General features: G+C 48.3%; 1 protein-coding gene across 2 annotated transcripts in view; it reads right to left on the minus strand.

Moving 5' to 3' along the window:
• GMDS (GDP-mannose 4,6-dehydratase) overlaps window positions 1–27,168 on the minus strand; it is a 423,498-nt gene that overhangs the window by 239,652 nt on the left and 156,678 nt on the right. The window lies entirely within an intron of this gene.

A 27,168-nucleotide genomic window follows, 5' to 3' on the forward strand; every position in this document is an offset into this window, starting at 1 on the left:
ATTTAATTTTTATGCACAGAGAAGTTTGGGAACATGGGAAAGAACTGTTTTAGCTTCTATTTTTAATTAAGCTACAAGCATGACTTTTTAGTACCTTCTATACATATAATATAGGCTTCTCAGGTGGCTCAGTGGTAAAAGAACCCTCTTGCCAATGCAAGAGATGTGCGTTCAGTCCCTGGGTTGGGAAGATCCCCTGGAGAAGGAAACGGCAGGCCTCTCCAGTATTCTTGCCTGGAGGATTCCATGGACAGAGGAGCCTGGAGGGCTACAGTCCATGGCGTTGCAAAGAGTCAGTCGTGGTTTAACAACTAAACAACAACACATGTATCTTTAATTATGAGACACACTGCATACAGCGTGATGCTGACGCGTGTGGAGCTGACGGGCTTTGGAGAAGAGGGTGTTAGGGACTCATTCAGCACTCTGCGGCTCTCACATGCTTTATTTAAGAATAAACGTGACCGACGTGCTATTTTCTTCAAGTAACTGTAAATACAATAAATAAATTAACCTTATATTAAAATCTCCTAAACTAATAAAAACCATCGTCTGCAAATCACTGTCCCGGTGTGTGTGCTCACAGGCACGCACACGGTCAGCCTCACGCTGAACGCAATGTGCCCCGTCCCAGGGGCCTGCCCTGCCCTCCTCTCCGCCCACAAAGCCCAGAGGCCCTCCACTCCATTCACCCAGCCTTCACTCACTGTCCAGCTTCTCCATTAAAACGAGGCTCCTGAGGGCAGAGTTTCCTTGTGTTAAGCAGGAGCCCTGGGCCTGAAACATGGCTTGTGTCAGTGTTGGGTGGATGAATGAAGACAGCCATTGAGATTTAAATGTCGAACACAGAAATAGCAAATAAGACCACAAAGACTAAGAGAAAACATGGGCTATCAGAAGATGGAAGAAGGTTGATAACCTAATCTTACTGAAACAGGTACAATTTCAAAGAGTAAGATACACGAAACTCTTGTCAATTTCAAAACTTCAGCATAACAGTTACAACAAAAGGCTGCACGGTCCCGCTGCACAAAGATGCAGAGCTCAGAGCAGAGGAGCGTCTGGGGCTGCAGGTGGGAAGCAGGTGAGTGAAGGAAGACCTTGCCGCCCCCGACACGCTCACCAGGTCGTGATGTGTCAGGCATATCAGGACAGCGGCAGGGCCGCCGGGACCCAGGGCGCTTCAAGTCAAAGGAAAATAGGAAACATAAGTTCAAATATAGAGCAGATTGCTCTGATCAACATTCAAAGATATAAACGCATATCCCAGAGTTATCCTCATTCAGAGAGGGGCAGAAATCGGAGCCTCCTGCCCAGAGCACTGTGGGGACCCAGATGGAGGAGCCGGAGGCCTGCTCTCACCCCGCACGACTTCGCAACACGTGAGCGCGGATTCTGGAAGCGTCCTCACCAGACTGGGCCCGGCTTTCGGCACAGGGCTCACACCATGCAGGGCCAGGAAGGTCGGCGGTCCCACCACCCTCACACCCCTCCCAGGCGGTGTCTCCTCCTGGCGTCACCTCTGACCTCAGGGCCCAAGTTGCCCACGGCCTAGTGGCCTGGAGCCCCCAGGATAGGAGCCTTGTCTGTGTGTGCCTGTGTTTCCTGTTTTCTCATCAGTGAGAACCTGAAGGGTGGCGGGGGGTCTGAAGTGACCTGAGCGTACAGTTAATAAGGGAGTGGACTTTACGCAGGAAGCAAACTTGATTTCTGAAATCTCAAGGTAAGAGCCAGCATTTCCTGAGTACAGATGTCACCTCAGACCCTCAGAGGCTGCTGCTGCAGGAGAACTCTGTGTGGGAAGAGGCAGCCGGGCCCCGGGCGCCGCCTCCGCCTCTGGGAGACGCGGGACCACACAGGCAGCCGCCCGCTGCCACGCCTCCTCGGAGCTGGAATCTGCAAGTGCGATGATTAATCAAGGAGAGCAACAATAAAACACCCATCTCCACGGACATGGCGCTTGGTGGGCAGCCACCTCCTCACAGCTGGGATGAGAGGAGATCAGAGCAGGGCGGCGGGACAGCAGGGGCCTGGCCCACAGGGGCGATGCAGCCTGGCAGAGGGGCTTCCTGGCCGATCTGGGGTAAGGGGCAGCGCTGTTTATGGGGTGTCCACCCCGAGCAGCAGGGCACCCTGTCCTGAGTGCAGGGCATGCAAAGGTGAAGGAGTCCCCCCACCAGCCTCCAGGTGCAGAACAGCGAGGGGAGTGAAGGGACCCCAAGGCTGAGGCCACGGGAACTGAGAGGGGGTGGGGCTGAGACGGCTACAGGGTCTGGGCACCACGGAGGGTAGGGAGCCAGAAACTCAGAGAAGGGGAGAGGACATGGACAGAGGAGAGAAGGCTCAGGGCGGAGACGCCCACGTGAGCCAGCGGAGATGTGGTGGGAGGCCCCCTGATGGGGCGTCAGCATGAGCAAAGACCAGACGGTCACCCTGGCCGTGCTGGGAACCAGGAGGCTCCAGCTCAGGTGGGAAAAGCCGGGGACAGAGGCGGGCCATGCTGGGGGAGGCCGCGGCGCAGTCTTGCTCAGGGGGCACTGGGGAGCCAGCGATGGCACCAGAACAGAGGAGGGGCGTCGTTTCAACCAGGCTTTGTGCTATGGACTCGCTCCTGGCCTTGGCTCTCTGTGCCTCTAGACCAGAACCTCCTGACACTCACAAGCCCAGTTTTATATGATCTTTTCCTTATTTCACTGCAATTATATTTTTATTCAAAAACATTTATAATGATAATTTGAAACATCTAACAATCATAAGGTTATCAGTCCGTCAGCGTGGAACATTCTACCCAGACTAAACAAAGGGGACATCTCTGTGCAAGTCTGCACACCCAACGCAGTTTCCATTGAAAGTGAGAATCGCTCAGTCATGTCTGACTCTTTGCGACCCCATGGACTACACATCCTTGGAATTCTCCAGGTCAGAATACTGGAGTGGGGAACCTTTCCCTTTAGGTTTTTAAAAAAATATTCCAAGTCGACATTCGTGGAGTTTGGACAAGAGAACCGCCCCAGGCATCGTGCGCCTGACAACTCCAATCCCACGAGAGCCGTCTGCCCACTGCCCGCATGGGGACCCCACGTCCCACCCATCCGCTCAGCACACGGCAGACACGAAATCGTTTGTGGAGCAGACGAAGGACAAGTTTCGACTTCTCTCCCGATTCCACTTTTTATCCGTGAAGATGAACAGAAACACTGACTAATCAGAATCTCGGCCCAGTCTCTCAGAACCCACACCCCCTCCATGAACAAGCCCCACCCACCACGTCGGGGCCTGACGCACACAACCTCACGGCACATCGCTGCATCTTCGATTATTCTATGGTCTGAATCACGGCAGACTCCTGACCTCGGTGACTAAGTCCCAAAACCACATAGCTGTACTCAGGTGTTAATGTGACACTGCTTTTGGACAGATAATCAAAAAGTGAATGACCGATGTAGCTCTGAGCCCTCGCTGATAAAGTTCACAGCTTCAGTCTCTGCACCACTCTGATCACACACACACGAAGGCTCTAACTGCCCTGAAACCCCGGGCCAGGAGGCCTGGGAGTGACTGGAGGGATTATCTGCATCAGGGAGACTCAGCCAAGAGCCTTAAACACTTAAGCAAGGGATTAAACTGTCTGTTGAAGACAGTCCAGAGGCCTCCCGCCACCACGCAGGCAGCGGGGACTCGGGGAGCCCTCGGCACAGACCAAGTCCGAGCAGCCCCTGGTAGGGCACAGGAGGGCCGGAACGGCGTCCACTCTTCGCATGAAGCATCCCTCTCTCTTCCAGCCTCTGCCATGACAGCTGGAGCGGCCACTACTACACGCTGAAGTGGGAATTCAGCACTTCCCTTTGCATCCCAACAGCTAATTGTTCCTCAGTCCACAGACCATCAGGACAGCAACCACAACACGGGAACTGCTGGGAACGTTAGGTGGGCCTGAGAAGCTACAGGGTGCTCAGCTGCAGGAACGTGGGTCCCGTCCTGTGAGGGAAGAGAGTTTCATTAAGATGAAGAGGAGCCAGAGCTCCTGGCAGGAAACTAACAGCTCAGGGAGATTTAGCCCCAAGCAAGTGGGGCGTCCGAGGGTCCCATCTCGAGACAGGCCACAGCAGCAGCGCGGCATGTGGGCACACACAGTGTCTGTCCTTTTTGCCTCCATTTCTCTTGAGGTGCTTTTTCTTCCAAAAGCAGAACGTAAGCATACAGTGTATCAATTTTAGGAGAAATAATACACTAAGCCATTGGGGGAAATGCACAAAACACGTCAGGACACTGAAAACTGGACCGTGGAGGCCGTGCATTTAAGATGCGAGAGAGAGAGAAAAGGGACAGTAGCCACACCCTCAGACCCCGAATCCCCACAGATCTCGGCTTCGGTTTGGGGCCGAGAAACAGAAAAGGAGCCGTCTCACCGCAAAGGGCAGAGATGCAGAACAGAAAGCAGTGACCCCCCACCCGCGCGTGGGGAGGCCTCGCGGTCACCACCCTCCAGGAGCGTCTTCTGGACGCAGAGAGTTCGAGAGAGTCTAGAGGACACAGACCAGCTGTCACATGGGCAGAGGGCTCAGGAGGGCGAGATTTCTTCCCATTGTGAACTCTTAGCAGGAAGCGGGTGCAGTGACTCAGGCTCTGTTAAATAATAGAGGATATGAATAGAAAGATTATAAACCCGCTAGTTAGGCTTGAGAAGACCTGAAGGGGCTGTGAAGGGGCACACCCTTCACTGAAGTCTGATTAGGCACTAAATTAACAAAACAGAAGTCCGTCTGCAACTGAGCGGTTTTGAAAAACAATCTGCTTAACGTGCTCCCTGTGGAGCAACCCACGCTCTTGAGAAGCAGGTTGTGCGTAAGAGAAACCACGGTCTTAGGGGCAGGGACACGCCTCCATCCTGCTCTCCATCATGCCCAGGGCAGAGTGATATTCCGTAAGGACATGAATAAGAAAGAGCCAAGTATTCCAATACCACCAAACATGGCACATCTCCTCAGAAAGGACAGGGACATCGAAATCGCTCCTTCCTCCGTGAGTGCTTTTCTCTAAATCCCAGTGTCCATTCTAAACAGGAGTCATTCCCACAGGAACAAAATGATGTGAAAACCTGATGCAAACATAAGACTAAGGCAATGCAGCGACGTGCAGTCTCTAGGAGGAAAACATCATTAACGACAGCACTGCTGCTGTTCACGCTTTTAGTATGTGCTTAGTGCTATTAAATGGCATTTTAAAAGTAGAATTTTCTATAACAAAAAAGTGCATAAGCAGGTATTAGCCATACACTTTCAAAATGTGGAAAAAAAAAACCACTGCATTTTCACGGTTTTTTTCCCACATTGAAACTGCTGCGTGGTACAAAAGTTAGATTTCACAGGAAAACAAAGGTCACGCTGGGCAGGATGCATGTCTCACTCTTTTGAACACTGCCCAGTGTGGTGCTTGCTGAACTGCAGACCAACGTCTGTCCCCCTGGGCCCTGTGAGCTGAGTGGCCGAGCAGAGCCAGGAGGCTGGGGTGGGAGGCAGATGGCCGCACACACAGCACGTCAGGCCAACAGACACCTGAGACCAAGAGGACACTGATTTCAGAGCAAATGCAGGAAATAACTGCATCCAAGTCAGAGTGGAGCAGGGAAAGAAAGAACTAGAATGAACGCGTGAGTTCTCAGAAGAAGGAAATGCAACTTGCTGTGATAGTAGCTTCCTTGGGTAAGGTGCAGACGCCTCTGGGTGTGTGACGGGTGATGACAAAGGCGGAGAAAGTGACCCAGAAGGTGCCGCCGGCGAGTGATGAACTTGAGGCTCTCCTCCTTGCTGTCAGTAACCTAAGCCTCAGTCTCTTTCTCCCACAGAAAGTCCCTTCCAGGCTTATTCCTCTGTGTATCTGAGGACACCACACAACCCTCCTCTTGACTGACATGATGGTCAGTGGAAGCAACGGAAACACAGGCTCCACCTTCTGTTCCAAGCAGCCAGTGAGTAACGTGGCCAGAGGTGCGGCAGGAAAGTGCTGGCCTTGAAGGTGAAGGGCGTCCGGGCAGCCTGGGCACCCCGCCCAGCACAATGCAGCTGCCCCTCGTGACCCTGACATCCTTGCCGAGTCCACCACCGCACACCCTGGGTCTCTCGTCATGACCTTTGCACAGACGCAACGTTCCAAACACATCTCCCAGCCTCCGGTCTGGCTTTCTAAACTCCATCTTCCGTGCTACCTGAGTGATCTTCCCAAAATGTAAAATCTAATCAGGCCACATTCTTCTAGAAGTAGAATGGCTCCTCACACCGTTCAGATGAACTTCAAACACGTTAGTTTAAATAATTCAAAAATAATTATTTACTCATGCTAAAGAGAGAACCAACAAGATCTACAATTGAAGAGAGAATTTACACCAGAGGAAATGAAAATAATAGCACATTCTGAAAATGACCTTAAATAGTTCCCCTTAATATCTCTTTAATGTTGACTTCATATATATCTCAAAGAGACCAAACAATTAATAACATCAGCTAAAAACAGGAAATAATTTTTGAAAACAGGCAAAATGAAACAATAACAGAGTGAAAAAGACTGAAAATACTGGAAATAAGCAGTCAAAGAAATCGAAACTATGACGACTGAAGACAGGCAAACTGTTTAGAAAAGACACCTAGAAATATCACAGCAAAAGTACACACCAAAAGAATGGGTACATTTTGTGAGACTCGGGTTTCTTCCATCTTCAATAGCTAGCACAGAGCCAGGAATGTCACCCCAAAACACACAGATGCAGTGAAGAGAGGGAGAGAGGTGGGAAAGGGTGATGGACAAGGGAACCAGAGCTGGAAACAAACCAGGTCCTCCGGAGTCAGGAGGCAGCCTGAGGTTGCCGCCGTGAGCCTGCCATGGCGAAAGCAGGGTGAATCAGCGTGTGCAGGTGGCCCGGGGTGCACGCACGGCTTTATTCCGAGCAGAACTACTTTGTGTCTGGATGCAGAAAGCTCAGGCATATTTATGACGGCTTGAAAAGTGGATGACCTAGAAAACTGGTGAGTGCCAATAATATCAAGTTTCAGCATTTCTGTTATTCAAAGGAACATCACTTTCCTCTAAGATTAATTACAGTAAGACAGGTCTTAAATCATAGGTAATCTGCAAATGATGTTCTTTGTGTTCTTAAAAACGTCCGAGAAAATGACCTTCCCTGGGAGCTCTCTGAGTAAGATGAGATGTTGGTACCTGCTCTTTCTCTCTGAAATGTTACAGGTGCCCTGGAGATTAACTGCCCGGGAAGTGCCAGCACGGTCTGGGCAAGTCCAGCCTGAGCAAGGGCACCTCCCGTGATGCCAGACACTGCAGCCTGGGAGCTGCTAAACTCGCCACCTTCAGCGACCCTGGCCTTCCATCTGCAGAAGTGCCAACAGTCTCCCTATGAAGCTAGTCTTTCGCTGCCTTAAAGAGAGCAAAGCACACATTACTAATTAAGCAGCAAAGCCAGGTGAACTAAGTTCATGAGGACGCAGTGCAGCACGACCACGGCGGTCTAACATCAGCTTATCCCCAAGCTTCTTCACAAAGGTTTCGAACTCACAGAAAAGACAACGGCTACGTGAAGACCCTGCGAAGCACCCGGGTTCTGACCCCACAGGAAACTTGAGTCTGGCCTGAGCTTTACCTGTCGCTCCCCTCACTGCCGTTCATTTAATGACCCGGGCGGCTGTTGGGGAGACTGGGTAAGAGCGATTCATCTTCCAGGGTCGTCTCCAAACCACGCCGCCCAAGTGCCAGGTTCAGACCACACGGGGTTTGAGAGTGAGGGGCGGGGTGGGGGCGTGGAGAAGCAGCGGCCCCGCCTCACGGGGGCGACACTGAGCCCCTTCTCTGGGAGCACAGGAGACCAGGGCCGAGCCTGAGGCCGCGCTGCTGCCCGAACCAACACCGCCCTCCACGAGGGACGCGCGGCGCCCGGGGCCGCTGCTCGCGCAGCACAGGCCGGCGCGGCCGGCCAGCGTCGTCACTGCGGCGTGGACGCAGAGACGCAGAGCGGGGACTCGGGAAACCGCCAGGGAGTCGGGTACAAAGATGTGCAAGGAGAGCCCATCCATTCCCCTCACTTGTGTCAAGCGGAAGAAGGGGAGAGAATGTGGGAACGGAATGTTTAAAACCTGCCTTCACCTGGTTTTCATTCTTTTCTACGTATTAATACGTCCAGATAAAACACCCTCAAAACGCAAAATCGACTGAAAGTTGTAGTGTCTCTCTGACAGGCAAGTTTATCACATTTTATTTTACTTTCACTTTTTGCTGCAGATACACTGAGTCATGCTATTTGCAAAACTAGCATCCGATCCACTTTAAGTCCTCTTATTGCTTATTCAGCTAAGTATCACAGAGCAACTCTCGAGGTTCCAGGGGCCAAAGACACAAACGAAACAAGCAAAGAGCTCTGCCCTCGCGGGGCTCACTCTCCAGTGATGGGAGAAGGGGACAGACAATACGAAGAAGGAAGACCCACAGACTCACCCCCCAGGGATGAGAGGTGTGCAGGGAGGAGCAGGCCGTGGCACCAAGGACGCCAGGGAGGCTCCCTGAGCACAGGGGCGAGCCCCGGGACAGACACACGGACCCCCAACAGGCGGCTGGGAGAGCCCCGGGACAGACACGCGGAGCCCCAGCAGGCGGCTGGGAGAGACCCCAGGACAGACACGCGGAGCCCCAGCTGCTCGGCTGGGAGAGACCCAGGGGCCAGCTGGGCGCTGGGCACGTGCCCAGCGCTTTTCCAGCGCTCAGTCATCTATGAGTCAGAAACTACTATTATATCTAGTTTACATCTGGAAGAAATGAGACTCAGGGCAATTAAGGAGCTTGCCTAGGTCACAGTCGGTAAGTAGTGGAGCTTGGATTAACACGAGGGGAAAAATAATAATATACGGGAAAAAACCAAACTACCACCAACGCCCCCCGAGCGCGCCTTCACATTAGTGCTTCCTGCAACCACAAGCGAGACACACAGAACTGGTGCCCTTGTTTTTCTCTGCAATTTAATACCGGGACGATGCTTCCCTTTTTCTAAAAACAGGCTGGCTGTGATTTAGAATCCGCTTGCCTATGGCAGTATATATTTAGGCCGTTTCCACCATTCGGAACGTATTTCCCCATAGGTGTAGGATTGAAAACAGTGGCCTAGTTTTCACACAAGCCTGTTTGATTCAGAATACAGCTAAAAAACACACGGATTCAGTTTTAAAAAGGAGGGAATAATTCTGGTCTTCCCATGAGGGAAATTATGCACTATATTCCATATTGTAGCTTATAATTTTCACAAAGCATCAACAAAGCAAAGCAAAAATTACTCTTCGGCAAACACGGAGGGCACACTTCCAGGCCTGGGCACAGAGCAGAGTTTGGGGACAGAAAGATGAATGAGGCACTGCCTCTGTAATCCAAACACTTGCAAGGGAGGGAGTGAATAAATAGGCCCGAGGAGCCAGGCCGTCAAGGAGCCGAGGCACTGAGGTGAGCCAGGGCCAATGGCCTGTCCTCGATGACAGGCGGGGAGGACATCCCCCTCGCTGGACAGACAGGGAAGGCGCAGGGGGAGATTGCGTGCTCAGAGGCATGGAGGACTGCCCCTGTGAAGAAGCGATCACCGTGAAGTCATCCTATGTCATTTGCTGCTTAACTGCCTGGAGCCATAGCTTCCAGCTTCTTCCTCATCTCCACTCTTTCACCCAACAACCAGCTGGGTCATCAGGTGGTGGATGGACAGAAGCTGGTTCTGGCATAATTTGTGGGCATGAATTCTTCAGGGGACCTGGGCAGGGGGCATCAGTACCTCTGCCCAGCACCCAGTGAGAGAAATCAGGCTCTGGGCAGACCTCTCTGTGACAGGCTTCCTCCCCATGGGGTCTCACTGCCAGGGTCCCCGCTGGGGCCCAGCCTTGCAGACCAGCAAGAGAGGGCTACTCGCAGCTGCCCTTTCTGCCATTTCTCCAGTTCTCCTCCTCCCTGCTCCAAATGACTGCTTCCATCAGCTGGGACTGGGCTCACATCAAAGTGAAAGAAAAGCTCAAAAAGAGAAGCTGACACAAGTTGAAAGTTCCCCCTCCCCTTGTATAAGTCTGCCTGTAGAGAGAAAGGCCTGGTAGCCCCACAATTACTAAGGATGCCAGTTCTCTCCATGGCTCCGCTATCCACATCATAATGCTTCCAAGCCCTAGTCCAAAATGGCTGCCAAGATTCCTACTACCACATCCACCCTCCCACCAAGAAGATTCTTCCCATTCCCCTCTGTGTACACACACACACACACACACACATTTTATAGACTGTAGCAGATGTCATGTCTATTTGAAAGTAATTTCATAGAAGGCAGTCACATGCACAAAAAAATTATAAAGGGAGCTGGGAATGTAATTATTATAGAAGACGATACACTCAGACAAAACTTCAGAACTGTATCCCTGAGAAGGAGAAAAAGGGAGCTGAGGGACAAATCAAGCATTTCTGCCACACTCGCTAAGCAGACCTCCCACCAAGGAGTGAGACGCCAGCCTTTCTGGAAGCTGCACCAGTTCCCCAGTAATTCCTGCAACGTCCCCAACCCTGAGCTTGGGAAGAGGCGCCCACAGTACCCCAGCAGGCTGGTGCTCACACCTGACGACCCCTCCCCTCTTCCTGCCTGTCTGCTCTGACGGCTGGGGAGAGTCCACTACAGGGTAGAGGGGGGAAGCGCCCAGAGAGGACAAGGCTGGTCCAGAGGCTGCTCCTGGGCCCGAGGAAGGGCCGCGAGAAGCTGCCGACTCCCTGAGCATGTGAGGCGGCATCACCCCCGGACCTCCATCTCGGGCACAAGTCACAGTCCCCTCGGCACCCACCCCCTGGGTCTTCCTAGAAGAGGCGGGCTCTCTGCTTCGTTCCCAGGCACCTGGGAGGGGAGGGCCCCCCTTTTGGCCTGTGAACCCCTGCGGAGCTTGCTCCCACTGGCCATTTGCTGGGCGGAGGCCCCTGGGAGAGGAGGAGAGCCGGGCGCTGTGGGGTCTCTGCAGCCAGCGCACTGGTGGCTTCACACCCCGCTCCATAAGGAGCACGCGGCACCCTGCGGGGGGCGGAGCACCCACATCAGAAGGGGCAGGCCCCAGAGCAGCAGCTCAGGGAGCTCGTGTCACCTCCACGCAGGACGGAGCCCCGTGAAAACACACAAAGAAACGGAGGGCCCGGAAAGTGTGAGGGACGTGAAAACACAGCCGCTCAGCTGAGGTGCCCAGCGGGGATATGTGACCTAACAAAACACTGAAGACAACCAAAGTCTTGGTGTGAGTTCCAACTCGATAATCTCCCCGAACAGCAGGAATAGTGGTGCGCACACAGGGGAAACGCAACCGTGACAGTTGGGGGCGCCCCAGCTGCGAGCTGAGCGGGAGGAGCTGCAGCCATCGCTGGGTCAGGGAGACCCTCTGAGCATCCGGCCGCGGGTGCTGACCACGGACCCCAGACCTGGGGGTTCTCAGTGCAAAAACAAGGAGAAAGTCTCCATGAGCCCCCAGCAGGAGCAGAGGAGGGCAGGGAAGGAAAAAACCCGGGGGGAGCGGAGATGATCCTAAATGCCAAACACAGATGAGGGAGAACCCAACAAACCTGAGGGAGAGGACCACAACCCCAGAGCTGAAACAAGACGCCACACTAACCGTGAAGATAAAAGAAAACCATTTTTCTTAATGAAAAGACCTGGAAAGCATGCCAACGCATTCTTCTCAGGAAAAATATTACCTGAGGATGTACTTCAGAGAAAATAATGATTATGAATAATGCAAGCAATGAGTGGCAAACTATGAAGATAATAAAAATCTTAATTAGCCCAAACCCTGTCCAATAATGCAGTTGTGGAATTAACCGCAATTGCTCAGAAAGATAGTAAAATAAAAAAGATATAATAAAAAAATCTGACCCAGTATTTAAAATATAGATTATTTCTTAAAAAAAAAAAAAAAAAACCTAGGATTCAAGTAGGAAAGAGGAGATAAGAAAAAAGCATGCACAAGATTTCCTTTCATCCTTGGCAAAGATGCAGTAACATGCAGATACTATTAAATTCTTGGAATTCATAGTTTCAAATATTCTTATGAGAAACAACCAGCAAAGTACAGTTGGAATGCAGACCTTCAGAACAGCTTGGGGTGGACTATAGCTTAAAGAAAATTAGATAAATGAGAGGCATCAGAAACAGAAGGAAAGAAATAAAGGGAAAAAGTGATAATTTTAAAAAAAATAAAATACAATGGCAGGGATTAGGACAAATCAGGAAACAGATCAATAATTAAAATAGATGTGAATGCCTTGAACCTTCCTATCAAGACTCAAAGGTTCTTTAAAAGTATTTTAAAAAGCTTAATTAGAAGTTATTTTCAAGACATCTAAACCCGAAACATGAATGAAAAAGATTGAAAAAAGGCATGAACAAATGCTAATAAAAATAAAGTAAAAGTGGTAATACTAACGTCAAATAAAGAGTAATTCCAGAAAATAGCATGAAAGGACACTTTGTACAGTTCTTTTATAGTAGGCTAGGAAAAGAGGAGATGTCAACACAAAGCAACATTCCAGCTTCCAAACATATAAAGTGAAAGTCAGGAATGTAACAGAATTAGACACTACAGCTGTACTGGGGGGTTTCTGTATGTCACAGAATTTGAAAGATAAAGTCCTCGAAACACATCAATGAAGGGAGTGGAGAGGGAGGGAGAGAGGGAGAGAAACAGGGGAGCTGGGGTGTGGGGAGACAGGACATGGGATGTCTCTGGCAGACGGAGGGCACAGGCTCCCTGGCTGGAGTGGACGAGAGGCAAGGGCTTGGAAGGCTCCTGGGACCAGACCCAACAGGGGGAACAGGAGAGGTTGGGGGGGGTGGGGGTGGGCAGAGCTCTCCGCCGGATGCACCTGACTCCCTCGGTGCAGAGGGACTGAACGAAGGAGCGGGGGCGTCCCGGGGCTCCCGGGGCAGCAGAGGAAGGAGCGAGGCTCGGCCCCACCCTGCCAGCAGAGCCACCGCTCATGCAGGCTCCAGGTCTTCAGGAACCGCGGCCGCAGGGCTCCGGCAGAGACACCTCCCAAATCGACAGCGCGAGGAACACGCATGCGTGTCACTGGACTTGGAGCCCAGCTGGGCCAGCGCAAGGACACACGGTTCTAGCCACAGACACGACAGGTCAGGAGGGAACCCAGCGGCTCTTTCTGTGCCCACACACAAAATGAAAGGCTGTCAGATACGCATTAATAACTTAATATTTTGGTATAGATATTTTAAGAGCAGGACAATTTATTTGCAAGTGTTTAAACTGGTTATGAATCTCTGTGCCTCTCTCTGAGGTCCTCCGGTCTAACCAGTGGTTCACCTGCCCCTCGTCTCTGCCCGGCCCCTGGCTTAATTCATTCAAGACCCCTCAGAGGCTCCCAGACGCTGATGCACTTCAGGGAGCTTTGCACAGCCTTCCACCAGTGGGCTCCAAGTTGACTTTTCCACCTGTTTCCCGCCGCAGCCCCGCGGATTCCCATGAGCGTCACCACAGGCCCCTTTCATCACCCACAGACCGCAAGATCGCGGAGCCTTTTCCTCCCCTGAAGCAGCGTCTCCTCTCCTGTCTGTATTCGCCATCACTTCCATTGTGTGAACTTCTGGATACAGAACTACAGCGCACAGTCCAGCTCCGCACCGCACCTTCGTCTACGGATACTCACAGAGCAGGAGGTAAGCGCCTGGTTCCTGCAGGACCACACGCACCTCCCTCTGACTCAGCACCAAGGTCAAGTCCACAGCACCTTTTATCCAGGGGGCTCCCGTGGGTCAGAGAGCCCCAGGACTCGCCCAAGATGGTAGCATTGATGAGCTCATGTGCCAGGATTCAGATCAATCACACAGGCCCCACCACGTGCGTCTGTGGCACTAGAAGTCTAGGACAGTGACAGAGGACACGCTGAGCTGATGCTGACACGCTTGGGTCAGCAAGCACCAGAAACAGAAAAATCAACCAGCGTTTACATTAACGTTTCTCTTGGGACGCCCCTGGGGGTTCAGCGGTTAAGAATCCGCTTGCCAATGCAGGGGACACAGGCTTGATCCCTGGTCCACAAAACCCCACATGCCAAGGGGCACCTCGGCCTGTGTCCCGCGAAGACGGAAGCCTGAGCCCTCGCGCCTGAGCTCTGCAACAACAGAAGCCACCCCTGAGAGAATCTACGAGAGAGAAGCTCCCGAAACCAGAGAAGCCCGAGCGCAGCAAGAGAGGCCCAGCAGAGTGGAAAATAAATGATTTTTTAATGTTAAAAAAAGACTCCAAGCTTCCAAAGCAGGGGGTGTGGGTTCAATCCCTGGCTGGGGAACTAAGATCCTTCATGATGTACAGCACTGTGGTTTAAAAAAAAAAAAAAAATTAACATTTGTCCCATTTTAAGTCCTTCCAAATGACAGAAGATATTACCCCGGGGAACTCTGACAGCCTCTGAGCTGCTGGACACTGAAGACTTGACGGAAGGACTCCCCACTCTGGGTCTGGTCCCACACTGTCACTGGCTGAGGCTCTCCAACCATCACCGCGCCTCAAGGCTGACACGGAAGCTCCAGACTCCGGCTCAGTGAGTCAGGAAGCAGGAATAGATCCCCTGAGCCAGGCATCCACTGACATTTCCACAGTGGCAGGGAGAGGGCGGGGCTGACGGAAATATGGACTGTGGGTAGAAGAGCGAGGGACACAGAGATGGAGCCTGGCTTTCAGCAAGTTCTAAATGGGTTTCTGGTATTCGGATTTAATGCTGCTCTTTGGACAATTATTTGAGCTGATGTTTGACATTAGCTGCTGAAAACCGTCTATAAAATACAGCAACTGGAATTAAACTAGTAAAATCTTAGCCAGTATCAATCCACAGATGTAATAACTAGATAAGAGTGGTTTGCAGTAAGCGAGCAGATAGTTTATACGTGAGTGAGGGCCTCTGAAGGACTTAAGGAGTACTTAGGACCACTTATAAACAAAGCCCCGCGCTAAGGAGTCGGAGCATTCCTGCCACGATCGCGTTTGCGCTATGCATTTGCTTAGTGGAACCTTTTCTCACGACCGTTACGGTGAGTTTTAACAAGCCTGCGTCTGGAATTGCTCAAATCCTGACTCAATGGGGCCCGGATTAATAAGGTTTTAAATTACCTCAAAACACAGGGCCTTGTGCAATATGTGAGGGATCACTGGGGCTCAGGGCGTCCAGCGCAGGGCCCGACCTCGGGCCAGAAGGCTCGGTCAGCAGTCCTGCGGGGCCCCTGATGCCAGCCCTGGAAAGGGAAGAGGCCTCGAGCAGGCAGACACGCGGCTCCCCTCTAAGCAGCCGGGGTCTCGGCGTCTGAACTCGAGCGTCCCTGCTTTCCTTTCCGTCAGCGCGGGCCGTGGGAAACTGGTGATGCCGGGGGAAGCCTGGACCCCGCCATGCGGGGCTCGGCTCACCTGTCGGGGCTACCGCCGTCTCTACCTGAAGCACCTCGCGCTCGCAAGGGCCCCTTCCATCCCTCCCCCACGGCAGACTCATACTATCACCCCTGCCCTTGTCGCCAACGCAACCGCCTGTGTCGGGAAGGCTGCCAGGCTGCACCAGAACAGCTCTGCCAGGACGGACCTGCCCCGCTGCCCCACGCCCCGCCCACTGCCCCATCCACACCCCGCCCACTGCCCCCACGCCCCGCCCACTGCCCCCATCCACACCCCACCCACTGCCCCCACGCCCCGCCCACTGCCCCATCCACGCCCCGCCCCCTGCCCCCACGCCCCGCCCCCTGCCCCCCACCCGCAAAGTCCTCCCACCCGCGTGACAGAAAAGCGGAAGTCATCCAATCCTTTGGCTTCAGAGGTAAAGGACAAGAACTGGGTTCTGAATCTTTGTTCGCAGCCATGCACTTTAAACAACTCTAAATAGATTCTTACTTATCAATAAGTAAACCTAAAAATGAATAATTTACATGTTGTTTTCATTCTATCTTATGTATTTTCTGCATTAACTAAAAACACACTTTTCAACATCATTCTACCCTGTCTTCCCACCAGTAATTTTTCACCACCTTTTCCATTCTGTAACTAAAAACCTAGCGAAGTACTTAACTTTCCCCCCAAATAAATCAGTCATCACAAAATTACTTTACATCAATTTGACCTTTAAATTCATTTACATGCATCCAAAGTGCATAAAGTTTTCAATCACAGTGTTCAAAGCAGTGAGGGGAGCAACTCCCAGGGTACACTGCAAATATTTTGCCCTTGAGTGTAGAAATGGTTTGAGTAATACCTTGAGTGTAAGTTCTTCCTAAAAGGGGAACACCGATCTGCTGTGATATAATTTCCTGTCTTATAATTCTTCCTTGAGGTTGAGAAAAAGTGACAGAAAAGAGAGTTTCACACAGAGTAGTCTTTGTACTCTTTAAAACAGAACAGAAAATAACAAGTGGCTTTAAAAACACCCAGATTGATCTGAGAAACTTGTGATTGGTGAGTCACTCATCCTTTGACAGCTTCAAGGGATGAAATTTGGGGCCTCAGGGCCCCTCAAATCACCCTTGAGGGAGATTCCTTTTTATTTGTTTGTGGGGAATAAAAAGCTCACCTAAGGAAAACTGAGGTAAAAGCAAATGATGCCTTTATAATGCACCAGGAACTTCCCTCTAATTAAAAAAAAAATGACACAATTCTAAGCACATGAACCTCTGGGGAATATTATCTTCCTGGTTATTTATAATGAAAAGTTCTATGAGAAATGTACCTTTCAGGTTAATGAATGTCGTCTTGCTACTTCTCATTTTTTCACTCACATTCTCTTGAATGTGAGATTATATAGCTCAGTGCTCTGTTTACTCACCATGTTTGCAAATTTACTAGTCTTTCCCCAAAAAGGGTCTAAACTTTTCATTTCTTGGTTTTTGGAGTTTAATACCATCTGTACAGTTGAAAACATCCTCTAGCTCTTCAAAGTTAAGTTGATGACATTTTAAGAGAAAAATATGTTCCAATAACTGTAGGATTCTCAGGAAAGCAGTTAATCCGGCTATGCCAGTGGGTATATTCTCCTGTCTTGTATATTTGGTTAACAAATCTTTTCTGGTTCATCTGTAAATGAAACATCAACACTTAAATGCATAGCAGCATGTTTTATGACAACTGTGTACTATGGCTTCATTTTATAATTGTTTAATTTCAGAATATTTTAAAAATTATAATTTAGACCCCATTATCTCTGAAATACAAACTCCAACATTTGTGATTCTAACCTGTTTACATCTGAAACTGCTTTGGAGATAAGAGGCACCAGCTATACGGGAGCTGTATCATCTTTTCTCATTGTTTGATGAAGAGGGTGTACACCAGCTTTTCATCACACAGAAACATTTTCCTGGCACTAAATCTCAGAAAAAACTATTTTCAACATCATTTTTACTGAATGCAGAAGATTCTTCTTGCTTCTCCTGTTCATTCTTGATTTAAAAAATTAAAGTACAGCTTAGTTTCTAACTATTTACATCCAAACTTTTTGTTTATGACAGGGTCCTTCTTCAATGCCTGTGGGGTCCACACGTCACAGGGCGGGCTTGAACTCGCCCCGCCCGGCCACCTCTGCCAGCCCCACACAGCTCCCCTGCTGCTGACAAGAGCTCAGGAGCTGACCCGAGCGTGTGGATATGAGACTCAAATGCTAGTATTCTACACTGCCGGACAAAAACAGAAGTGTATCTTATAGATATCGGGATAAAAACTAAGAAACTTAGCTTAGCATTTCCTCAAGCCACACCTACAGGCCATGATATTAGAAAGAAGGCCAAAATACGTTCGGTTTTGAATGAATCTTAGACCAAGGAGTGCTTCCTGCGCTTCCCAGGAACCTGCCAAAAACACTCTTTTAAAAATGTCTTTGAAGTTGTTTAAACCAAAAATAACAATAGATTGTAAGATTTAGAAGATGCGTGAAAAGAAAATCTATGAATATAACTGCAGCATAAAGACCAGGCTGAGAAAACGGAAGCATACTGTTGTCGGCTCCTTACATCACTTGGGGGGCCGTCTAACACCGTGAACAAGCACAGGTGGGACTTCCCCAGGGGCTCGGTGGGAAAGAATTCGCCTGCCAAACAGGAGATGCAGGTTCCATCCCTGGGTCCGGGAAGCTCCCCTGGAGGAGGAAATGGCAACCCACTCCAGTGTTCTTGCCTGGGAAATCCCAGGGACAGAAGAGCCTGGCGGGCTACAGTCCGTGGGATCTCAAGAGCTGGTCACAACTCAGTGAACTAAGCCACCACCATCACCACCACAAGTACAGGTGGAGAGCGATGAGGAAAAGTGCATGTGACAAACGCATTAAAGCACTCACTGAGAAATTTAAACAAACGTGTACAGACAAATGCAATGAACATTTGATTTTCTAAAAGTTTAAAATACCCAATTCAACACAAATAAAGCAAAAAAAAGAGATAAGGCCAAGAACACATGCGACAAGTAAAAACAAAAGCTATAAACTCTAGCACTCACCTGTCACCAAAAAGATACACAGACAGCAAGCAGCACATGAAAAGACGCGCCACACCATGTGTTATCAAAGAGATGCAGCTGAAGGCCAGGGGATCCGACTGCAGGTCTAGCAGAATGGCCAGATCTACATCGACACCACCAAGTGCTGGTGAGGGGGGAAAGGGGCCGGGGTGCCCTCTCACTGCTGGGGGGTGGGAATGTCAGAGAGAACACACAGAGCACTCAACAGCAAGGCTTAGAATTCAAACCAGTACAAAAACCTTACTTTTTAATAATTTCCCAGTTCTACAGTTTAAATTAGGGTCGGTGGAATGCTTCCAATTTTCTAAAAATTTATTTTTAGGGAAGCAAGAGTTTTAGCTTAACTTCATAAAAATATTAAAATAACTACAGACAACATTTTGCAATGCCTTAATAATCATGAGAAAATACTACAATGAACTCAGATGTATATATTTTTTAAAAAATCAAAATCATCAGAGAATCCCTTAATGGGAAACAATAAAACTGAAATTCAATGGGGAGGAATCATTAATATTGACTATAAGTGAAGAGTGACTTTTACTAGCTGTAACAAATGCCTAAAGAGAATGCTTCCAAACTTAGAATAATAGAATTGCCTGAAAATAACACATCTAACTTGCATAGGAAGACATTTTGCTTAAACCACACATAGATTTGTTTTCCTTAAATCAGAGATGGAATGTTACTAAAAAATGCAAAGCTTGAAACTGTGCCTATCTGCTATGCATATCTGGAAAAATTAAACAAATGTAGAAAGTTTGGTAAAAGCCCCCTTCCTCCCAGTGTCCTGGGCTTCCTCCCGCGGCCGTGCTGCGCGCCCGCCTTTAATCACGTGCAGAGCAGGAACCCCACATCCTGCTGGCGCTCTCTGATTAGGAGGGTCACGTTCTACAGACTGGCAGGTTTCTGCTTCTAGCGATTTTATTTGATGAATCATTTGCTTTTAAGTATTTGAAAAGGGTCATTACCGCAGCGGTAGCCCCCTTGTTGATATTTTCCAGCCTATTTATAACCAGACACTCCAAGCACCCAAATGCTGATCCCCTTCAACTATAAGACCTAAAATTTAGGGAAAAGAACGGACACACTGCCTCATCTTAAATACCAGTCGTGATCAAAGCTGAGGTGCTGGCTCCAGAGGTCTTAGGACCATTAAAATACTAAGTTAGCTGACAAAGAAACCACGGTCCCTTCTCCTTAACACCCAAGAGAGAGAGAGAAAGGCTGAGCGCAAAACTCAAGGATTCAGCCTCCAGAAACAGTACATACAGACTTAAAGATATAAACAGAGAAAAAGAGCCAAAAATATAATAAGCAATATATTGACGTCACCGGATCTCGTCTCCACTTTGACTCCTAAAGCCCTGGTCCCAGCTGTGAGATGTCTCGCGCACCAGCATCAGGGCGGCAGAACCCAGACGTCACCCCCACTGGCGACCACGTTCCAAACAGGCTCCCGCCCCACACGTGCACAGCGGTAGCTCCCACTGTGGCACCACACACAGCCTGTATGGTGACACCGCAGGGCACTCGCCCCCGGCCGGGAGGGTGGCAAGCAGCCGGGCTTCCTCAGCTGTGCCGCCTTGACTTCCAGGCTGTGAAATGGCAGAGTCGCACTAACACACAGCCAGTCTCTCAACATCTTCAAAATGCTAGCGTGGCAGCCCTGGACATCAGATGACCTTGCTGTAATCCTATGAAGCCAAAGGGTGATGAGAGCTGGACTTGAGGATGAGGGAATGCTTGCCACTGCAACCTGAATTTCTTCTCCATTTTGGGATCAACAGGTTCCCTACCTCTAGCAAGGCAGCAGAGTACAGAGAAGTACAGACATGTGAGTTAAAACCAGGAAGAAAGAAAGAAAGGAGAAAGATAGCGCCAAGTCGTGTCCGACTCTTGCGACCCTATGGACTGGAGACTGCCAGCCTCCTCTGTCCTTGGGAACTTCCCAGGCAAGAATACGGGAGTGGGTTGCCATTTCCTTCTCCAGGGGATCTTCCTGACCCAGGAATCGAACCCAGGTCTCAAGCACTGCAGGCGGATTCCTTACCGACTGAGCTACACGGGAAGCCAGGAAGGGGCAGCACCAAGTGTACAGAAAACACAGTCTAAAGGGACTTCCTAGGTGGCGTGAGTGGTAAAGAACCTGCCCGCAGATGTAGGAGGCGTAAAAGACAGAGGTTCCATCCTTGGGTCGGGAAGGTCCCCTGGAGGAGGACATGGCCACCCACTCCAGTATTCTTGCCTGGACAATCCCACGGACAGAGGAGCCTGGAGGGCTGCAGTCCATGGGGTCGCAGGAGTCGGACAGGGCTTAGTGACTGAGCACACAGGGTCTAGAGACACCAGAGTGGAGCAAAGAATGCTTTTAATCCCATGGGGGCGCTGAAGGAGAGCAAAGCAAAGAGACGACCAGAGTAAGCGCAAAGCTCCGAGGCGCGCAGCGTGAGTGAGTGCATGCTCGACACGGGCACAGGAGAGTGGCTCCCGGCCCCAGCGAGCAGCAGCTCATGTCCCGAAAACCAGCGGCTGATGCTGTAGCTGTTTCCTGGTTTCTCTGTACACTTGTGAGATCCGTAAGGTAAAGAGAACATGGTGCTGCTACACAGGATTCAAAATATCTCAGAGATTCCACCATTCTTAAAATTCAAACTCTGAAAGGAGGGAAGAAATGACAAGTGAAATGACCTGTTAAATCTGCTAGTAATTATGCAGATTACAAAAATGAAAATCACCAGCCCGTTTAACACAGGACAGCCCTGAGATGCTTAGAACACAACGTGTGTTGTTATGTATACACCACAGGTGCACAAGGCCCTTTAGACAGGAATGTGTATTTCTGAATTTCACTGTATATTTAACTGTACAGGAGAACAACATTCCTAAAAAAGATAAGGTTTTGCTTCATATATATGTGAGTAATTTGGAAATCAGTCAATTAGAGCATTCCAGGCAAATAATTGTGAAGCTTTAGAACACACTAAGAAACCCCCCCCCCCGAAAGTCTCATCAGCTTTCCTTCTGAAGAATAATGAAAATATTCATGTACTTGTCTTTTAAGAAACTAGGTGTTCTCAAGACATAATTAACATTTTAAAAAGTATTCATTAGTTGACTTCTATAATTGAGTTCCTTAAATATGCAGATCCTGGACCTACTTAGCAAACCATGTCAGTTAATATCGAGGCAGGTCCTGGAATCTAGGTGACTGACAGGCAAACTGTATTCCCAGAGGTGTTTCAGGCATTTTTCAAATAGCCAGCTTGAATTTCATTTTAGATTATATTGAAACTATACTCAAACTTACACGTAAACCACACTGACATTCAAAACAGTGGCAACCAGCTCAACATGTACTTATGCTGTCAAGTGAAACTCCTTTTCACCTAGAGTTTAGCGTAAAGCTCCTCCTGTCCTATTCACATAGACTTGAAACCCATAAATGTGTCATCAGTTAGAGTGGTGACAAGCTACAAAAGGATAGGACATCTGTCCCTTCCTCCTACTATCTGTTAGATGGACAAACTGTTCTGTGCCACAGTTTTCAGAATTCAAAACATAAGAACTTGGTTGGAATGGGGAAACCTGAGATGGGACCGCACAGATGTGATGCCCCACCACAGGGAGCCTCCTACATCCAGGGCCCACAGACACCCCACAGAAAGCAGGGGTGCACACCCAGGAGAGTCCTCACTCCAAGGGTGAAAAATAAGAGAATGTGAAAGACTCTAAAATAAGCATATCTGAAACATTCAAACAGATAAAAGAAGTAACGACACAGAGCAAGAACAGGTGGGTCTGAAGCAAGCACTCCACAGGAGCTGCGCGGAGTTGGTAAAAGAACAACAGGGAGCAGTGGCCATCGGGGTAGCGGACGGAAGCACTCAAAAACTAGCCGGACTACCACTCAGAATTCGGGCAAAATTAAGATCTTCTCAGGCGGAGTGTTTGTAACGCACACACCTGCACTGAAACACCACTGAAGGATCCACGGAAACCAGAAACTTAAACGAAAAAGCAGGAGCGGGATGCAGAAGCGGGAGGGAGCAACGTAACCGTAAAACACACAGACAAATCTAAAACTCACAAGCTGTACGGAGAACAACAGAATGACGGTAAGGATTATTGGAAAGACATGCAGACAGGACAGAATTACATCTCTGGACAGCAGTCCACGGCCCTGGGAAGCAGCAGATGGACTAGTGTTCTGAGGCAGTGAGAAGTATGAATCGGGTTTAGAGTTTATAAAGTATGTGTGTTGAAATTAAGCACAGTAGCAAAAACAATTCAAATCGAAAGTACACAAACTAAAAGTTTGACTTCTGAACTGGTAGCTGAGGAAAAAGAAAAAAAAAAAAAAAGTAACCAAAGGCAAGAAAGAAGAAAACAGACAGGCAGAGAGAAAGTAGAAGATGTGCACTGAGACAGAAATAAGCGTCCACGTATCAGCCATAACAATAAATACTAGACAAAGAAATCCCGGGCAAGTACTTATAAAAAGAAAGTTGATTCAGTAATATGAATTCTTTTTTTTGGTTTAAAATATTAACAATAATGAGCATACTACATACTGGTAAAACCACGCACCCCAAAAGATATGATGACCATAAACCAGCAAAGACAAATCCACAATAATAGGGATTTTAATACTTTGTGGGGATACTATCAAATTCAACGCAATCATTCAGGGAAAAAAACTAAAATAAATGAACTTGAGATTATATAGAAGAAGAAACAGAACAATGTAGCCAAAGAAAGTGATGACACTAAAGCTGATTGTTTAAATTTTGACTTTGACAAGAAATCTAACTTGTTTCTGATTTATTTAACATGTATCCACATGGTGGGAAATCCATAAATTAAGGTCTAACATAAAAAGATACTGAAAGAATTCAAAACTTAAACAATTAGTTCTCTCAACCTGATGAGGATGTGTGTGTATGAGTGTGTGTGCCTGATAAATATTTAATGAGTACTTACTAAATGGCCAGGATAAAATGAGATTTGAGCCTACTGAAATAAATATTTAGAACTCAATGTGTGCATGTGCACATAACCACACACCCACAAATGAAAATTTCTTTCTTTTTGAACTTGAAAATTTTCAAATCAAGAATTTATTAACTTTATACATGGATAATAAGAATTAGCCAAGTAAATTCAACCCATATACTGTATGAATAAAGATTATACCAGCTCAAAAAACCCTACTTTCCACCTTGTACCTTAATCTGTGGGTCTGTAAGTGAATGAATAAGGATGTTTCCACATAGCCAGCAGCTCTGGTGATCTGAACACGTTTCAAGCTGAAGTAAGTATTTGGGGGGAAAAAAAAAGTTTGAGTTCTTTCTGAATCTTAAGGGACCTGTGCAGGAAACTGGCTTGACTGAGTAATTAGTTAGCTAGCTCTGTAATGAACATTCACAACTAACCGAATAGTTGGTTAACTAGCTCTGTGAAGAAGATTCACAGGTCACATGGGAAGACATCAGCCTCCCTCACTCGTGGTGTTAGCTTAAGGAAAAAAAAAAAAAAAAAAGGTTTTAAAGCTAGAGGGCCCTTAGAGTTTTTTTCAACACAACAAAATAACTTTCTAAATCGATCTTAAGGTGGCTCAGCACCTTTCGCTCCAATGCTCAGGCTTCCTGTTGTATCTGTAACTCAGCAGTTCAGCCCTCAGATCAATCACCGTAGTTCAAGGAGCGGCACTTGGCTGCCAAGTAAAAACTGCTCCACTGGCGGAGGGGTCAAAGGGCGACCACCTGGTCCCGGGCCACAGATCCCCTGGGCTTTCTGGCCATGTGGCTTTCTTTATGTCAGGATGCAGAAAGCAGCCCCGCTTCTCTAAACCCAAAGGCAGGAGGCGCCATCGGGGCTCCCACGCACACACCTTCACTCCACAGCCGCCGGGCTCGGTCTGTCACCCTGCTGGCCCCAGGCGTGGCCTGTCCAGCCCTGACGCGAACATGCTGGGTTTAAGGATGTGGCAAGGAGGACCGTAAGCAAGTAGGACTTTACAGACACAAAGTCATGTGAAAAGACCTCTGCAATTCATACATGAAACATAAAAAGATTTAATAGTAAGAGATCACCCCTTTTCTTGGCAAGCGAGAAGCCGCTGTTCAAACCCACCTCATAAGCGTCTGGGTGCAGCCTTGTGGGAGACACTCAGTGCCACCCTCTGTGCTACGCGCACCGTCTCAGCAGTTTACTTTCAGCGGCAACACTTCCTAAACCGCTCGACGACTCTCAGCGTCTCGGGATTCTTCGCCAGGGCTGGTTTTGGTGGTACCCATGGGTACCCTGCAGGGGGAGGTCACAGAGCCCCACGGGGGTGGATGAGGCCATGGATGACATAGCCACCAGGCTCACTGGGATCCTGGCACACAGGAACCAAGTCTAAGGCCACTGCCTTATAAAATCAACGTTACAGCTTCGTCAGTTTACGGCGTGTTGCCTATGGAAGAGCTTTGTACTAACTCTGAGATGTTATCAAGAAACAGGAAATGAGTCAAAAATATTTTTTCCAAAGAAGAATATGGATCATATAAGAAATAAAGACAACAATAAGGTCAAAGAAAAACAGACTAAAAATTACAACAAAACCCGCAGAAACTATGAAATACGTACTAATATGCATACAAGCAAAAACATCACGGTCAACCGGGAGCTGAGACTAGGGCCTGGCGGCGGGAAACGAGCACTCAGCCTACAATGGCTCCGGGAAGACGCAGTCCCTGTGGTCCTCGTGAATCAGGAGGTTCTGACCTGACCCAGCACAGCTGAGGCGGGTGGCTGCCGCGTGTGACCTCCCAGGTCACGTGGGGGGACGCAGAGGCGACCCCGTGGGGACAGAAGCAGGCAGACTCTGACACCCAGGGCGACCCCTCTTCCCTTTCCTCTGCCTTCCGGTTTTCTCAGAAAGGGGCTTAGGTGATTTTCCTTAGAGTGTGAGATTCAGAAAGATGATTTTTACTCGGATATACCAGATATGCAGAAATAGAGGCGGAATAGCAAACAAGAGACAGGATTCTTCCAGAAACAAATACACAGTATCAGAGGATAGCAGATGACGTCATAGTTACCTGAAGAAAAGGTAAATGGCTTGTCAAAACACAGAATGAGACAAAAGGTCATAAATTGGTGTTTCATAAAGTTTCGGGAAAGTCCTTTTATTACAAATAAATCATAAATGAAAAGTGAAAACTTTAGGAAGTTATCTGCATAATCAAATTGGCTTTCTATACTGTTACAATTAATAAACCTATTACCATGGCACAGTCCACTTCTGGTGTTAAGACTAAAAAAAAATTACAGCGTTTATAGTTCCTTGAACAAAGGTTTAAAATAACTTTGACTAGTTAAAGAAAAACAAAAAATTCTTGGCAGAACAGCTTTGAAGATAGCAACTATGAAAGGGTGTGATGAGGTCTCACGTATAAAATGGCTTCTGACCTGTCTGATAAGCTCTGATGTGGGTCCTTAGTTCAGCATCCCTTACCATTTAAGAGTAAAAAGAACACTTCCATTCAGGCAGAACCTCGCTCTGTTTAGTGTAACTAGCAAGGATATGTGCGCTCAGCATAGCATGCATATAAACACCCTTATGGGTGGGAAGACACACGGATAATTTAATTGAAGTTAAATGTGTTTCATGTTTCTCTCAGTGGAGAAAAGGTGTACATATTTTTAAACCCTCTGCAATTATCTCATCTCCCAGAACTCCAAAACCAATTGGCTGGACTTTCATTTCTGCTTTATAATAGGAAAAAATGACACATTTCCAAATTTAATTAACCAAAACAAATACTCCTAGGACACCCCGTGTAATTCTGAGTGGACTAAACAATACATCTTGGCCGCTCAGGACAAAAGGTCATTTGGAAGGGATGTGCCTTTAAGGGTTGACAAAGGCTCGGTCCTCAGTCCAGTAATAAAGAGGAAGCACCTCTCAGTGAAGGAAGGATGCCCACTTTAAATAAGGAAATGGGTTTGCAGGATGCACACAGGCTGCTTTCTATTAACGATAAGGACCGTCTAAAAAAGAGCCCAGCCTGCCTTGGCTTTCATGTGGGTCGCCTGCAGAGAATGCCTAACGTAAACAGAATGACAAGTCAAGTGTCCCCTCGCCATTTTATTAAGTGATTTATGTGTTCATAATGAAGGCTAGTAAATACTGACGACTGTATTCCTTTGAAGACCTGTAATTACTGGTGTGATGACTGTATGCCAGGATCAACACCAGTAACATTTTGGGAGAGAAGCGCTCCTTGGAAGTTTATGAGGATAATTATACAAGATAGATGGCTTTGCCGTGTGACTTTTTTTTTTTTTTAAACTGGGGATATGAGGAGGCAGAGATGTCTTAAGACCTTTACTATAACTTTAAAAATATATGTTGAATTGTATATTTTTAAGGAATGCAAAGCATTATGTTAAAGTTTGACTGCCTTCAAGACAAAATAAATCCAAACAATATCATGACAAATACCGATTTAAAGTTAAGTTTGGACATCACTTTTGGGCTTCTTCCATTCTCTGCCTCTGTCTCCCCTCCACCCTTTCTGTCTCTCACACACCCTAGTCAGATATTTTCCAACTACAATAAAAAAAAAATTTACAATCCTGC

The sequence above is a fragment of the Cervus canadensis genome, chromosome 28 (assembly GCF_019320065.1).
Source record: "Cervus canadensis isolate Bull #8, Minnesota chromosome 28, ASM1932006v1, whole genome shotgun sequence".
NCBI lineage: Eukaryota > Metazoa > Chordata > Mammalia > Artiodactyla > Cervidae > Cervus > Cervus canadensis.